The following is a 14,331-nucleotide window of genomic DNA, read 5'->3' as shown; positions in this document are numbered from 1 at the left end:
GCGTTGATGGTGAAGCCACGGGATTTGACAAGTGTGGGGAGAGATGTGTGTGAGTGGTCTGTGACGAGTTGAGGTTTGTGTCTGGTAGTGGGTAGTGAGATATGAGGAGGTATTCCGTTTTGAAAGGCTTGAACTGGGTGGCCATCCAGGTGGTGATTGTGGAGAGATGGCTTTTGAGGCTGTGGAGTTGTTAGAGCGATGAGATTTTAAAGTATATTTGTGGGTCATCTGTATTGTTAAAGAGGGCATTTAAATAGTAACGCACTGGGACTGGCAAGGAAGCTGTTATTTTTTATTTCTGGGTTGGGGTTGGGGTGCTGCAGTGGTCAGTGTGAAGAGGGACACAGCTGAAACTAGAGGATGCAGAGTGTGGGGGACAAGAACATGAACTGATTTTAGGACAAGTAGAAGGAATTTGACGAGGGACTAGTTTTGATATGCAAGCTTGGCAGAGGTGGGAGAAGAGTGGGAGAAGTTGTTCATGGAGTAAAGACTTTTGTTGTGGGCCAAAAGTTGTGGACAAAAAGGCCCAGGAGACGGCTACTTAGCCTGAGGTTCTCCTCCTGGGCTCCTCTTAGCACTTCCCTCCCGGGCCTTCTTCCAGCACTTGTCCACTCCTCTTCTCCTCCTTCCATCCCCATCCCCTGCACTTCTCCTCAATGCACTTGCACAGCCGAATGTCACGAGGCCTAGTAGTGCCACGACTGTACATTACTGCTTTTGCCATTGTTATCATTTCCCATGGTCCCTTCCCATTTAGCCTTGTGGTGCTTTGAAACACAATTCTGTTTTATAAAGTGCCTTACAAATGCTCAATAAAATAAAATAAATAAAAATACAACAGTAAGCTGAGGCAATTGAACACTAGGACATAGATGAGTTATTATGGAGTGTTACAGTAGAGGTGATGAACTGGTGAAGTTTAAGGTCACTGCCACTTCCACTGAAGGGGTTTCCTACAATGGTTAGATACTGCCATGTTCAGATTGCAATCACCCCATTCTATTACAAGTGGAAGTAAACTCATTACTAGAATTTAATTTCTTAAACTAATCACTTTAGTATTGCTGCTCATGATCGAAATAGGGCCTTTGTAATAATTGTTCTTCAGGTAAACATCCAATATTGGGTTGCATCTGTTGAGAAGGAAGTGACCGCAGAGCACGCAAGTTAAAAAATATACCTGCACCCATGTAAGGCAACTCGCATCAGCAGGCTTGTGTGGTGTTGGGTCTTTTCCAGTTGCGTGAATACTCCGGGGGCTTCTTTTTTAGTGGCACCAAGGTTGTTTGAGAACTATTGGGACTCACCATATGTTCTCATGCACATGTTGAATTAAAAAGGGTGGTTAATGACACTCATGTGATTTAAATGTTATTTGAATGTATGTAGGCTGATGACATTTTGATATATATGTGCTGTATGTTTCCTAATGAAGATGTGGTTAAGTTGAACCCTTTACCTCAAAACCGGTCGGTCCTGCTATATCTGGAAACGTGATCGTGTCTTTCAAAAAAATCAATTAAGATCCATTCTAGAAGAAAGAGAAAAACATACATTTTTTATTACTGTTTATTTCATTGTGATGGTTTGTAATTGTAATTGGTGAGTTGTATGACTGAGTTGTAGATGTGGATATGAATGTAGGGACGAGGGCATATTGCCAAGCTCATATGTGAGAATAATTTGTGTTTTCATTTTATATATTTTTTACCTGCATTGAATTATTGTTTTCTGGATGTATTCATGATTTAGTTCATATATATTTTTCTATCAATTAAAATAAACAATTTTGATACCCTTTTTCATATATTATGTCCTCTGGATTGTCTTTCTGATCATTGGGTTCATGATCGAAATAGAGCACAGCACAAACGAATAAAAACTGTCCCGAAAACTGGTGTAGCTTGATAACAAAAATGTTGGAATGACTGAACAGTCCGGCACATATATAACAGCCATGCCACACATTCTGAACACTGCATAAGCAGACAATTTGCAAGACAGCATTTTCATAATTAATATAGCAGCTTGAACAAACAAGGGTACTGCAAGCCTGAATAACACCTTGTTATTCCCAGAAGCAACAACACATGTGACCAGCATTGACAAAGTCCATCGTTTTGGCTGTTGCAAGATGAAAACATTTTCCGAGTTCATGCACACAGACAAACTTCGATAGAAGGGGGATATGTCGAGGGGAAATGAGGAGTGGAGAGAAGGTGCATTGGGAGGGGATCATGAACTACGAAATGTAAGTACTGATGAATGAACGAGGGCGAGGGAGGATGTGTGAATTAATGATTAGGAGGTTGATGAAAAGGTGGTGAAAGCCTTCTGCCACCAACTTGGACACAGATCAGCTCTTACAGCAGCAAAATTGAGGTAGTGGGGATTTCTCAGGAAACTCCTGAAAATATACTCAAATATTTTCTTTCTAAAAAGGTATGTTCGGACAGCCAGGTGCACCAGTTGCAATGCAAAGTGTGCTGCTGTGTGTCTGTCATCGCTTTGTGTGTCTCCGGTCATGTTTATCCTTTAGGTTTCTGCTCCTGGAAGGCAAGTGACTGAGGAAAGGTAAGTTACTGGAGAGAGAATTAACAATGTTGTAGATGGGTGAATGAAAGTTTAAGGGCATATGACAGTGCAAGGATGTATTGATGGATGGATAGTGGTAGATGCAAATGTGAATGAAAACACAACCACTCACGTAATGGGTCATTCTCCCCTCCTATAGCATGTGCCCGGCACTGTGATCTGCTGGAAGGCGAGCATTACCTTTAGGTTGGAATTGGTTGCCACTGCTATCCATTTAGTGGAAAGAGTCCCAAATGTCTGAGGTTTGACAAATTAGTATTTGCAGGTTTTGCTTGAAGAGCTTGCCTGTTTTGTGGTAATTATTTTTATGTATTAGAGTATTGACCTAAAATGTGCATGGCCGACTCCTGGGTATCTCCCACATGCAGAGCGAGTCGTTGCAGTCTCATACCAGACGTACATGAAGGAACAAGTTACTTACCTGTAACTGTTGTTCTCCAGCATGGGTCTGGCATGGATTCACATGCTCATGAATATTCCCCGTCGTCAGGCTGGGAATCCTCGGTAAAGAAAAAACCAGTATCAGTTTCGTTTCTGATCTGTCTTTCGTAGTAATAACCAATCACTGGTCTCTGCGTCATACTGACCACAGCCAATGACTGCCCTCTACCTAAGCACCGCCTCTGGCAGCCATCTTCAGATTTGGAAGCACGTAAAGTGGCAGTATGACCAAGTGAAGAGCCGCAGAGGGGTAGGCGGGAGGGTTCGCATGTGAATCCATGCCAGACCCATGCTGGAGAACAACAGTTACAGGTAAGTAACTTGTTCCTTCTCCAGCATGGGGTCTGGCATGGATTCACATGCTCATGAATAAAGAATACATAGCAGTACACACATGCACAACCACGGGAGGTGGCAAAGGCTCAACATTAAGCATTACATCAAACTCAACATTAAGCATCTTACCTCCTCACCAGGCTCACCTCAGGCGAACAGGTTGCGCAGCACTGCTTGGCCGACCCTGGACTCCTCCCTGGAATCCCGGTCGACGCAGTAGAATTTCGTGAAGGTGTGCGTCGACCTCCACGTAGCAGCCCTGCATATGTCCAGCAGGGGCACACCAGAAAGGAACGCCGTGGTAGCTGCGATCGCTCTGGTGGAATGGGCTCTCGGACGGCCAGGCAGCGGTCGGTTTGCCAACCGATGACAGTACATGATACAGCCGGAGAGCCATCTGGAAATGGAAGCCTTCGAGAGAGCCTTCCCCTGATTGACAGGTCCAAAGTTCACAAAGAGTTGTGACGTCTTCCGAAAACACTTCGTGCGGTCCACGTAGAACTTCAGCGCTCTAGCCACATCCAGCGAGTGCAAAGTCCTCTCAGCCGGCGACGAAGGCGACGGGAAGAACACAGGCAACACCAAGGGTTCGTTGAGATGGAAGTCCGACGGTACCTTGGGCATGAAGGAGGGGTGCGTCCTGAGCACTACCCTCGTGTCGTGGAAAGTCAAGTACGGGGCCTTGCAGGAAAGGGCCTGGATCTCTCCCACTCGTCGTGCGGAGGTGATGGCCACAAGAAAAGCTGTTTTCCACGATAGAAACTTCAACGGGGCCGAGTGCAGAGGCTCGAACGGAGGTCCCATGAGCTTGGTCAGCACCACGTTGAGCTCCCACGCCGGGGCCGGAGCCTTCACCGGCGGGAACGATCTGAACAGTCCCTTCATGAACTCTTTCACCAGACGATGAGACCACAAGGACGTCCGCCCCGTGGTTCTGGTGTATCGGGAGATCGCAGCAAGATGAATCTTGATGGACGCGTGTGCCAGACCAGCTTTGGCCAGCGTCAGCAGGTACGGCAGTACTTGGGGAGCCGTAATCCGTAGAGGGTTAATCTTCTGTGCGTGGCACCAGACAGAGAACCTCTTCCATTTGTGTCCGTAGCATTTAAGAGTCGAGGACGCCCTGGCCTTTGCAAGAACCTCTCTGCAATCGGCCGGTATGTCGTATCCTCCAAACTCTAGCGCTGCAGGAGCCAGGCCTGCAAGTTCAGCGACTTCGGGTCGTGGTGGAGGATGGCGCCTCCTTCCCTGGAGAGTAGATCCGCGTCCGCCGGCAGCTTGATCGGCGGGGACGCTGACAAGTCCAGCAAGTCCGGGAACCATATCTGCCTCGGCCACGCAGGTGCGACGAGGATCATCCTGCACCGTGACCTCTTGAGCTGGTTGACGAGCCGGATTAGCAGAGGCAAGGGAGGGAACGCGTAGAGGAACAGGCCCTCCCAGGGGAACGAGAAAGCATCGCCCATGCTCCTCGTCTGGGGAAACCTGCTGGCGAACCTCCGGCACTTGGTGTTCGTCGCCGTCGCAAACAGGTCGATCTGGGGTGTGCCCCACCGTCGGAAGAGGCGATCCACCAGATCCTGCCGTAGTTCCCACTCGTGGCACGAGCGCAGCTCCCTGCTGAGTGAGTCGGCGATGGTGTTTTTTATCCCTGCCAGATGAAACGGCACCAGAAAAATCCCTTGGGCGACGGCCCAATGCCACAGGTCCTGCGCCTCCTTGGACAGCGCTGGGGACCTGGTTCCGCCCTGTTTCCTGATGTAAAACATGGTGGTGGTGTTGTCGGTGAAGATCCTCACCACCTTGCCCTTGAGGGACGGAAGGAAGGACCTGAGGGCCCAAAACACTGCACGGAGCTCCAGGACGTTGATATGCAGGGACTTCTCCGTCGGGAGCCAGAGTCCCCTTGCGTGCAGATTTTCGGTGTGCGCTCCCCACCCTTCCAGGGAGGCATCCGTGGTCACAGTCTCCTGGTGGGCTGGGGTCTGGAAGTCCATGCCCGCCGTCAGATGCGCGCGGGTGCCCCACCACCGTATCGCTCGTCGGAAACTCTCGTCGAGCTTGATCCTTTCCTCGAAGCTGCCCGTCGTCTGGATCCAGCGCGCATCCAGGAATTCTTGCAACGGGCGCATCCGGAGCCTGCACATGGGAATGAGGTAGATGCAGGAAGACATCATCCCGAGGAGGGACTTGATGGACCTCACTTTGGCCGCGTCGGCCACCAACATCCGTTGCACCTTGCCCAAGATGGTCCTGGTCCTCTCCTCCGACGGGGAGGCCAGAAGGGACACTGTCGAGCCTCGCTCCCAGAAACAGTGCGACTTGCGCGGGCACCAGGTGGGATTTGGCGTAATTCACGGAGAATCCCAGGTCCGTGAGGAGTTGGACGGTCCTTGCCGTGTGGACCACGGCGAGCTCCCTCGTCTTGGCGCGGATGAGGTAGGGGAAGACGTGAATCCCCTCGCGGCGCAGCTGCGCCGCCACCGGTGCGAGGCACTTGGTGAATACCCTGGGTGCCGACCGTAGTCCGAAGGGAAGGGCTTTGAACTGGTAATGACGCCCCTGGACCACGAACCTGAGGAATTTTCGGTGCCCCTTTAGGATGGGAATGTGGAAGTAGGCATCCTCCAAATCCAACGACGATAGGAAGTCTCCTTCCTCCAGCTGCCCCAGGACGTGCTGGAGGGTGACCATCCGGAACTTCTGCGCCTTGATGAACTTGTTCAGACGTCGCAGGTCTAGGATGGGGCGCCATCCTCCCGTCTTCTTCTTCACGAGGAAGTATCTCGAGTAGACTCCGGAGCCCCGAAGCCTCTTTGGGACGAGTTCGATGGCGCCCTTTCTGAGCATCGCCTTTACCTCCAGGAGAAGTTGAGGGACGTGAAGTTCTTTCCTGGCCACGGGGGGGGACGCGCGGGCACCTTCTTTGAAACTCGAGCGCGTGGCCCCGGGCCAGGGCATCCAGCACCCAACGGTCGGTGGAGATGGACTCCCACACGCTGACGAAGCCCGCCAGCCGGCCTCCCACCGGGATGCTTCGGTGGGGGCCCGACCCCACGGCCGGTTCAATCCTGCTTGGACGCGGCCTTGCCGCCTTGACCTCCTTGGCGACGACGGCGGGGTCCGCTAGACTTGCCTCGTCCTCTGTAGGCCTCTTGCGACGACGAGCGGGCCGCTTGACGGTAGGAAGCGAAACCGCAGCCGGAACCTTTGGAGGCGCCCTTGCCTCCGCCGCTCCGAAAGGGCGTCCGTCGTTGCTGCAGAACTCCCAGGGCCCGGGCCGTCTCAGTATCCGCCTTGATGGCCTGAAGGGAATCGTCCACTGTCTTCCCAAACAGGTTGTTCCCGTCGAAGGGCATGTCCAGGACTCTGGTCTGGACGTCCTGCCGGAAGTCCGTAGCTTTGAGCCATCCACGACGTCGAAGGCAAACGCCGTTGCCCAGCTGGCGGAACCCAGTGTCGGCGATGTCCGTCGCCACGGTGATGGCGTGGTCCGAGGCCACCTCACCTTCCTGCAGGATCTCCAGGGCCTCCGCCCTCTTGTCGTCCGGCAGAAAATCCAGCAGGGGAGCTATCTTGTACCACAGCTCCCTGTCGTAGCGAGCCACGATAGCCAAGGCGTTGGCCGCTTTAATCGTCGTCGCTGACGACGAGATGACTCTACGTCCCATAGCATCCAATTTCTTTCCCTCGCCGTCCGGCGGGGAAGTCGATGTGGAGGCCGCACCCCCCCCCCGCTTTCTTCCTGGCTGCCGCGGAGACGACGGAATCCGGGGTAGGCTGCGCCCGGAGGCATAGGGGGGCCGTGTCCGGGACCCGGTACTTTTTCTCGTACCGGTCTCTTCTAGCTGGCGTCGTGGAAGGGTTCTTGAGGAGGGAAAGGCCCTCATCCCAAATGTCGTCCAACAGAGGCACTGCGAGGACCGTCTTCCTCTTGGCCTCGCGCCGCTGATAAAGGAAGCCTTCCTTTTTCTTCTCCTCAGGGCAGAGTTGGAAAAGCTCGGAAGCCCTGGAGATCATAGAGTGGAAAGATCCGATCTCGTCGGGCGGAGAAGCCCTGGTGGGAGGCGACGACGGAATATCCTCGTCGTATGCCTCGTCGTCCGTACCCGTCGCTGCCGTGTCAGTCCCCGTATCATCCCCTCGGGTGGACGGGGAGGAGGGCTGGACGGGGCGCGACGGTTGAAAAGGAGGTGGTGGATGGATCCTTCTTTTCTTGGTAGGGGGAACACCAGAAGGTCCCGGTTCTGGATCCCCCGACGGGAGAGGTTCCTCCGTCGGTAACGGTAGCCTCGTCCTTAGCTCGGAGCATAAGGACTGTATGGCCAACAAAATGGCCGCCGAGTTGTCTTGCGGCGCTGGCAGAGGGGAATCCGACGGGCGAGCAGGGGCCCCGTCGGTATCCTCGACGATGTCGTCGTCGTCACCTGCGTCGGGGTCCATTCCGACGGGCTGGCCTTCTTCCACGCCTAGGCCGTGGCTTAAGACCTCGATCAGCTCCTCTTCTGAGGTTGAGGCCGAATCTACGACGACGCCCTGCCCCCCCTTCTTCTTCCCCACGGAGGGTTTCACGGGGGTCCTATCGATGGGCACAAAAGAAGACTCCCTCCGAGGAGGCAGGGAGATTCTGGGCCCTGAGGTCGCCACCACTGGTGTAGCCACCACAGGCTGAGCCAGGGCCGCCGCGACCGTTTCGATAGAGGGCTTGGTCGGATGGATCAAGGCCTTCACCACCTTAGGTGCGCTCACCGCCTTATCCTTGAGGGAGGGGGCACTGCCACGCTCCTCCTCTGCCTTAGAGCTCGACCGGGGCCTCTCCAGGAGCTTCGCCGGGTGCTCGGCCTTCCTCTTACCCGACCCAGAGCGTTGGCTCGTGGTTGATGGTGCCGGGGAGGGTGCGCCCTGCCTGGCGCCCGTTGAGCCCGACCGTTCGGCGCTCCCGGTGCCAGCGGACTCGCGGTGCTTGGCTTTAAGTTGGGCCCCCGTCGCCGGGGCGCCCTCAAAGGTCTTAGAAGACCGCTCGGATTTCTTCTTCTTCTCGCCAGACGGGCTCTTACCCTCCAGCCAGTTGGCGAGACGTTGATGGCGGTCCTTCATGGTCCGTTCCGACATGTTGCCGCAAAACGCACAGTCCTTCTCCACGTGCGTCTTGTCCTCATGAAGGCAGTAAAGGCAGAAAGAGTGTTCGTCCTCCTTAAAGACGTTCTGCAGCTGGCATCCAGGGCAGACCCTGAACAGCTTTCCGGGCGTCGAGCTTCCCTTCTCCTGGGCCATCTCCGAGACCGGGCCTGAGAAGCTTCTGGAGTCCTCCGAAGTGTAGCTCGACGAAATCTTCACCCTTGAGGGGCGCAGACGAATCCGACACGGGTCCCCGTTGATCGGATGTAGGATCGGTGGAGCTTGAGGCTCTTTTGACCGAAAGAATCGAAGTTTTTGTGAAAAAAGCGCGAAAAATAGCACTAACCCTCGAGAGCAATAGCACGAGGATCCCAACACATGAACGTGCGGTAAAAATCTGAAGATGGCTGCCAGAGGCGGTGCTTAGGTAGAGGGCAGTCATTGGCTGTGGTCAGTATGACGCAGAGACCAGTGATTGGTTATTACTACGAAAGACAGATCAGAAACGAAACTGATACTGGTTTTTTCTTTACCGAGGATTCCCAGCCTGACGACGGGGAATATTCATGAGCATGTGAATCCATGCCAGACCCCATGCTGGAGAAGTAGAGAAAATTTCGACTTGGCTGCAGTCTCACATTGGATAGTCACCAGGTAGAGTTCCTTGGCTACATCGCTGACTGTTATGTTATGTTATTGTGCATTTGTATAGCGCCTTATTTACAAGGGTATGATCTCAAAGCGCTGTGGGTTGAACGCCCTCGGGGACCGTAGTCCAGGAATTAGGGTAGTAAATAGTGCTTCGGTGCACTCAGTATGTGAGGGAAGAAGACAGAGGAATGCAATCACATATTTGAGTAAGGGAAGTGGGCACAAAAGGTAGATATAAACAGGAATGTTAATTGTCCAATACTATGTCTGGTTTCAGTAGGAGCTAATCATGCCATTCATGCTCTTCTCTGCATATTACAGTGTCATAATTGATTTGCCAGGAAATTCATATCGCCAACCAAGATAAAACAACTTCAACAGTAATAATTGGACGCAGACACTATTGAGCAGAGCCAACAGCCATCCATGACCAGATGTATCAGATAACAAAACTGGAGCAAGGGAGCAACTGATATCTACAGTGAGGAAGAAGCTGCCCATGCCATCGGCCAAGTGACAAGAAAACCGCAGGGCCCAAAGCTAGGGAGGAAAAGCTGGGGTAGAAAGATATTCAGGAGCTTCTAACAGGAGATTCTAACAGAGGCAAAGTGAGAAAAGCCAGCTGCAGATTGTGTCCTGAACAGAGTCTGCCCTCGCTATCCTTGCTGCTTAGGAGGAGGAGTCAAACCTTCAAAATCCTCCCTCCGGACGCTGAGCGTTTCAAAGTGCGAGGAGTGTTTCCAGTGTTCCCAGGGGGGCGGTACAAGCTAGGAGCACCTGCCAAAACGTAAGAACACCTAAACACTGGAGCAAACTGATTGAACCGGTGCAGATGCCAGGGGTTGGAGGACTGCAAAGAATGCGCAGTCAAGCGAGGACTGTGCTGACTGCAGGTAACAGGGTGACCGGTCAGAACTCTCTGAACCAAGTAAATACTGTATGCACTGCAGCGATCCCCAGAGCTTTGGGCCCAAAATGGAGAATTACACCCCCGAAGATCAGACCAGGGTTACTCTCTGTAACCCTCGCCTCCCCCGTGACCCCTGAAATTCCTGCCTCTCTTCACGTTCCCTCCACCGCATCTTTAGAAACATCAAAAACTACACTGTCCTTACTTGCAGATGCCTAGTAAATGTCGACAAGGTCTGGGTCTTTGGACGCTGGAGGACCGAAAACAGACCGGGTGGTCTGGGGGGGATAGTAGGAACGGGCAGGAGGTGACTATGGCTAAAGAGGGAGAAGGATCCACTCTGATCAGGGACTCTTGCCACATAACAGAGCAACCAAATGGTGGAATCTCAGAGGCCCAGCCCCCTACTAATGCTTCTGTGATGGTCTCCACTTTAATGACAGACTCTAGAAGCAAAAAGGGTGAGTCTCACTTGTTAAAACCTAGGAGCAAATCATTGTCGGATCACGTAAAACTGAAATGGCACTTTAAACAAAGGGGGCGGGGGCGATACAAAACTCACTGGCTGTTGAGAACTGTAAAGCCACCATTGATGAAACTATCCCCAGTGGTACAGCTGATCGAATTCTGGTGGAAGAGGGGCATGAACTATTGGGTGCCGACCTGCTGGATAACTGATTCCCTTTCTTTGCCTTCCCAGGCTGGCTCACAAGAACCACCCACTCAAATGAATACATTTGAGGCCCAGTCCTTCCCGTGGGTGGCGGCAACAATGAGCAGGGTGTCCCCAGGAGAACAAAGCACCGCCCAAGAAAACGGCGTGCTCCCAACTGGGGAACAGAGAGTACTACTCAAGAAACCTATGTTTGCCTAACCGCACCCAGCCCTGTTACATCAAATTTGAACCTAGAACCCAGGTCTGACCCAGGTGCGGAGATGCCTGGCCTTGGAGAAGAACGCCTTGGTTGTAAGACTTACTAAGGACATTGCAAGTTTGACATTACAACTAAGTTGGATGCCAGTTCTAAACACACGATTCCTGAAGTAGGAAGGGATTTGGGCCCATGCCTGGCCCTACCCCCCAAAAAGCCAAGAACAGCCCTACTCCCCTTTGGTATCTTCAGGCCTCTCCCAAATGCCACCCAGAATCGCCCCTAGGTCGGAATTCCACCCTAGGGGTCAACAGCGGTACTTCCCAAGCTCGAGCGAAGCCTCAAGTGAGGATTCTGTTCAGGACCCAACTTGGAACTGAAACTCATCAAGAGATGAAAGAAACTTGCCTGCCAATATCTAGTTCATGTGGGTGAGACACTACAGAACACTCTTTGAAGGACGGTCGCCTGGAAGATCAGACCGCACAGCTACAGGCCTCCATCGGCTCCATGGTCTATCACACTGTCACCCTGTCACCCTTTCTAAAAGTCTATGGAAACTTAAACGACAGTCTTAAAGATCAGGCTAAGTAAATCACCTTAATGCACACCAAAATTAGTCTTTATCAAATCATTTATCGAGGCCTCCAGAGGAAAAAAGACTAAGGGAAAAAGAAACACAGGGAGATCATCAAAACCCTTATTGACTTAATCCAAGAAGCAATGGAAGATAAAAAGGCGTTCCTGGCGGGGATTCACGACACTACAACACAACTGAAACAACAAAACAATGTCACAGACAGAAGATTTGAGGCTACCCAAGTGCCCGCAGATCCGGCTCAGAAACTACTTCTAGCACTGTGGTATTAGTAGACAGTGACCAACATTAGTTTATCCAAGAAAACACAGATGGGTCCAAGGACTCTTCCCCGAGGCTACTCGGAGCCCATTTGAAATCATTAGTGACCAGGAGACAGGTTCTCACCTTGAGTCGTCCAGAAATTCCTCAGGTAGGAGCAGGCTGCAGCTCTAAACTAACAACAGTAGCCCGGAAAGAGAAGACAGCTGCAAGACCATTTCCCAATCCTTAACCGTGAGACCGAAAAACAGATGAAAGTGCTGGTAAAAGTCCCAAAGCCAGAGCAACTCAAGAAAACAAAAAACACGCCCATATCGGAAACCTCAACGGGTTGTGGTGCAGAGAACTTCATCAGAAATCTGAGAACTGTATCAGTGGAGCCAGCGAAATCCACATTACCAACTGAAAGCTGCTATACGGACAATGACAAGGAAAACATTGCGAATCTGGGAGTAAATGAGAATGTAACCATGATCCTGTCAAACAGGGTGGGATAATGTACTTGGAAAATATTGAAGATCCACTGTTCGAGTTATCAACATACAAAGACTACCAATCTGATGACCTTGTGGAAGATTATCTCATAGAAACCAACCAAACCTACCAGGACCCTGTGGAAGAAGAGCTGGAATACCATTCCAAGAGTGTGACCAAACCAAACTCACCATTCTTGACATTGGAGAATAAACAGACAAAAGCGAGGAATAAGTTCGGTCCCACAGAGAAGCTGTCCTCGCTGCTGGACAAAATGATTGAGCAATCCAGCAATGACAGATATACACGTGAAGCAGGTAGAGAGCAAGACAACGATGACAGGACCTGGGTTCCTAGATCTCAACTCACCTCCCGGAGCTGAAAGTTCAACAAACTGGATTCGAACTACAGCAGCTGCAAGGTAATCCTGGAAAGGGTACTGAAGGCAGAGGACGATTCAATCCTAAATCACTCAAATGTAATGAGTCTCTTTCACCACGCTCCAAGACTGCGAGTGATTGAATCGAAAGACACCAGGATTGTCGACTTCCCGAGTGTGCCTACACATGGCCTCTGCCACTCTGACTGCTCTATTGGCGAACGTGAATGACTACCTACAGACTCTGGGTTTTGACTTGAAAGATAGCAAGTCTCCAACGAAATAGCCCCGGGAGCCAGCTCCATCTTTAAGTGCCCAAAGTCAAAAAGGGTGTGCCAGAGGCGCTAGTAAAGCCAGCAGAAAATGAAGGTGATTGGCAAAGTAAACCTCTAAGAGACAAGCCAGTGGTAATATGCGGCCCAGACGCCTTAAAGATCACCATAAGAGGAACAAGAAATGAGACAGTATCTGAGAGCCAGGACCGGAGAGTAGACACTCTGAAGCCAAAGATTGATTTGGAACTGGTTGGCTAGAGCCCTAGGACCAGTATATTCACACTAGAGGATCTGGAAGGCTGGGTGCTGGGTCCTGGAAAACAAGAGGATTCAGCCATCTGTTCCAAGCCTTCGGCGCACGAGTGGCCAAATTGGACATCATATGTCTACAGGAAACGTGGCAGAGATGAAACTCCATTACTGGATGGCTTCACGGGTTATTTAAACAAAGCAACTAAAGGGGATCTTGTAAGACATAGCTCCGGCCTGTTGACACTGATAAGAAACAGCTCCATAGAGAAGGTTACTCGAATTATCCATCCCAATGCTCTCATCCAGATAACAATAATAAAACTACTGTATCACCCCTCCGATGGGAAGGGGTGTCCGGCACTTTTCAATCTTTACTGGAACACAAACTCTAAGGATTCAAGATATTGTGTAGACACAATGACTGCATGGATAGACTTGCTGTATACTCAAATGGACAAGCCTTGGCTAATCATTTGCAGTGACCTAAATGTGGATTGCCTGCGGCTAAGCACAAGAAAGGAAGGGATGGCTGGAGTGGCATCGCAGAAAAAGAGGCAGATGCCAGGAATGGCTGGAAGAAACTGTAGTGAGGGACATCCATACGGTGTATGGCCACGTTGAAGGAGACCTTACAGGGGCGGTGAAATGGCACTCGGGGACGGCAAGTGCAACCTTGGATTACTTTGTCTATAGCACTGTGCTCCCTCGGGTGATATCCTTGATGGTACATCTTTCCGAATACAGTGACCATGACCCGGTGGAGCTCTCCCGTTTTAGACTGTGCAGGACAGGAAAGTAAAGATCTCGCCTCTGGAACCACATGTTCGGCCTGGAACCTGGAAGAAACCGTTTGCGAATTACCACAATCCTAGTTCCCCATTTGACCGATAGACTGATAGCCTGACAACAGATGTACGTATGGGGGTGGGGTGAGGACTTGGAATACAAACCCATTTTGGCCATTTTTCAGGAGGAACCTAGAAAAGGAAGCAAACCATGTTTCAAACCTAAGCACTCCTTTGATAAAATAATCACAACTCAGAAACATTTGTTGCATAGCGATGTAGAGGTGGAGTCGAGTACCCCCACCCAAAGCTCCTCCCCCATGCTGCCTATATGTTGGGAGCCAGAGTGTGAGACACGCGCATTGCCAGTGAGAATACCTA

The 14,331-nt window shown here is 51.3% G+C and overlaps 1 protein-coding gene across 1 annotated transcript in view; it reads right to left on the bottom strand.

Annotated features, from left to right (window-relative positions):
* Window positions 1-14,331, bottom strand: part of GMCL1 (germ cell-less 1, spermatogenesis associated) — a 979,035-nt gene that overhangs the window by 293,026 nt on the left and 671,678 nt on the right. The window lies entirely within an intron of this gene.

Source organism: Ambystoma mexicanum, chromosome 10, assembly GCF_040938575.1.
Source record: "Ambystoma mexicanum isolate Mex_15411 chromosome 10, UKY_AmexF1_1, whole genome shotgun sequence".
NCBI lineage: Eukaryota > Metazoa > Chordata > Amphibia > Caudata > Ambystomatidae > Ambystoma > Ambystoma mexicanum.
Note: the sequence above shows the minus strand (reverse complement) of the source record. Positions and strands in the feature narration are given on the sequence as shown.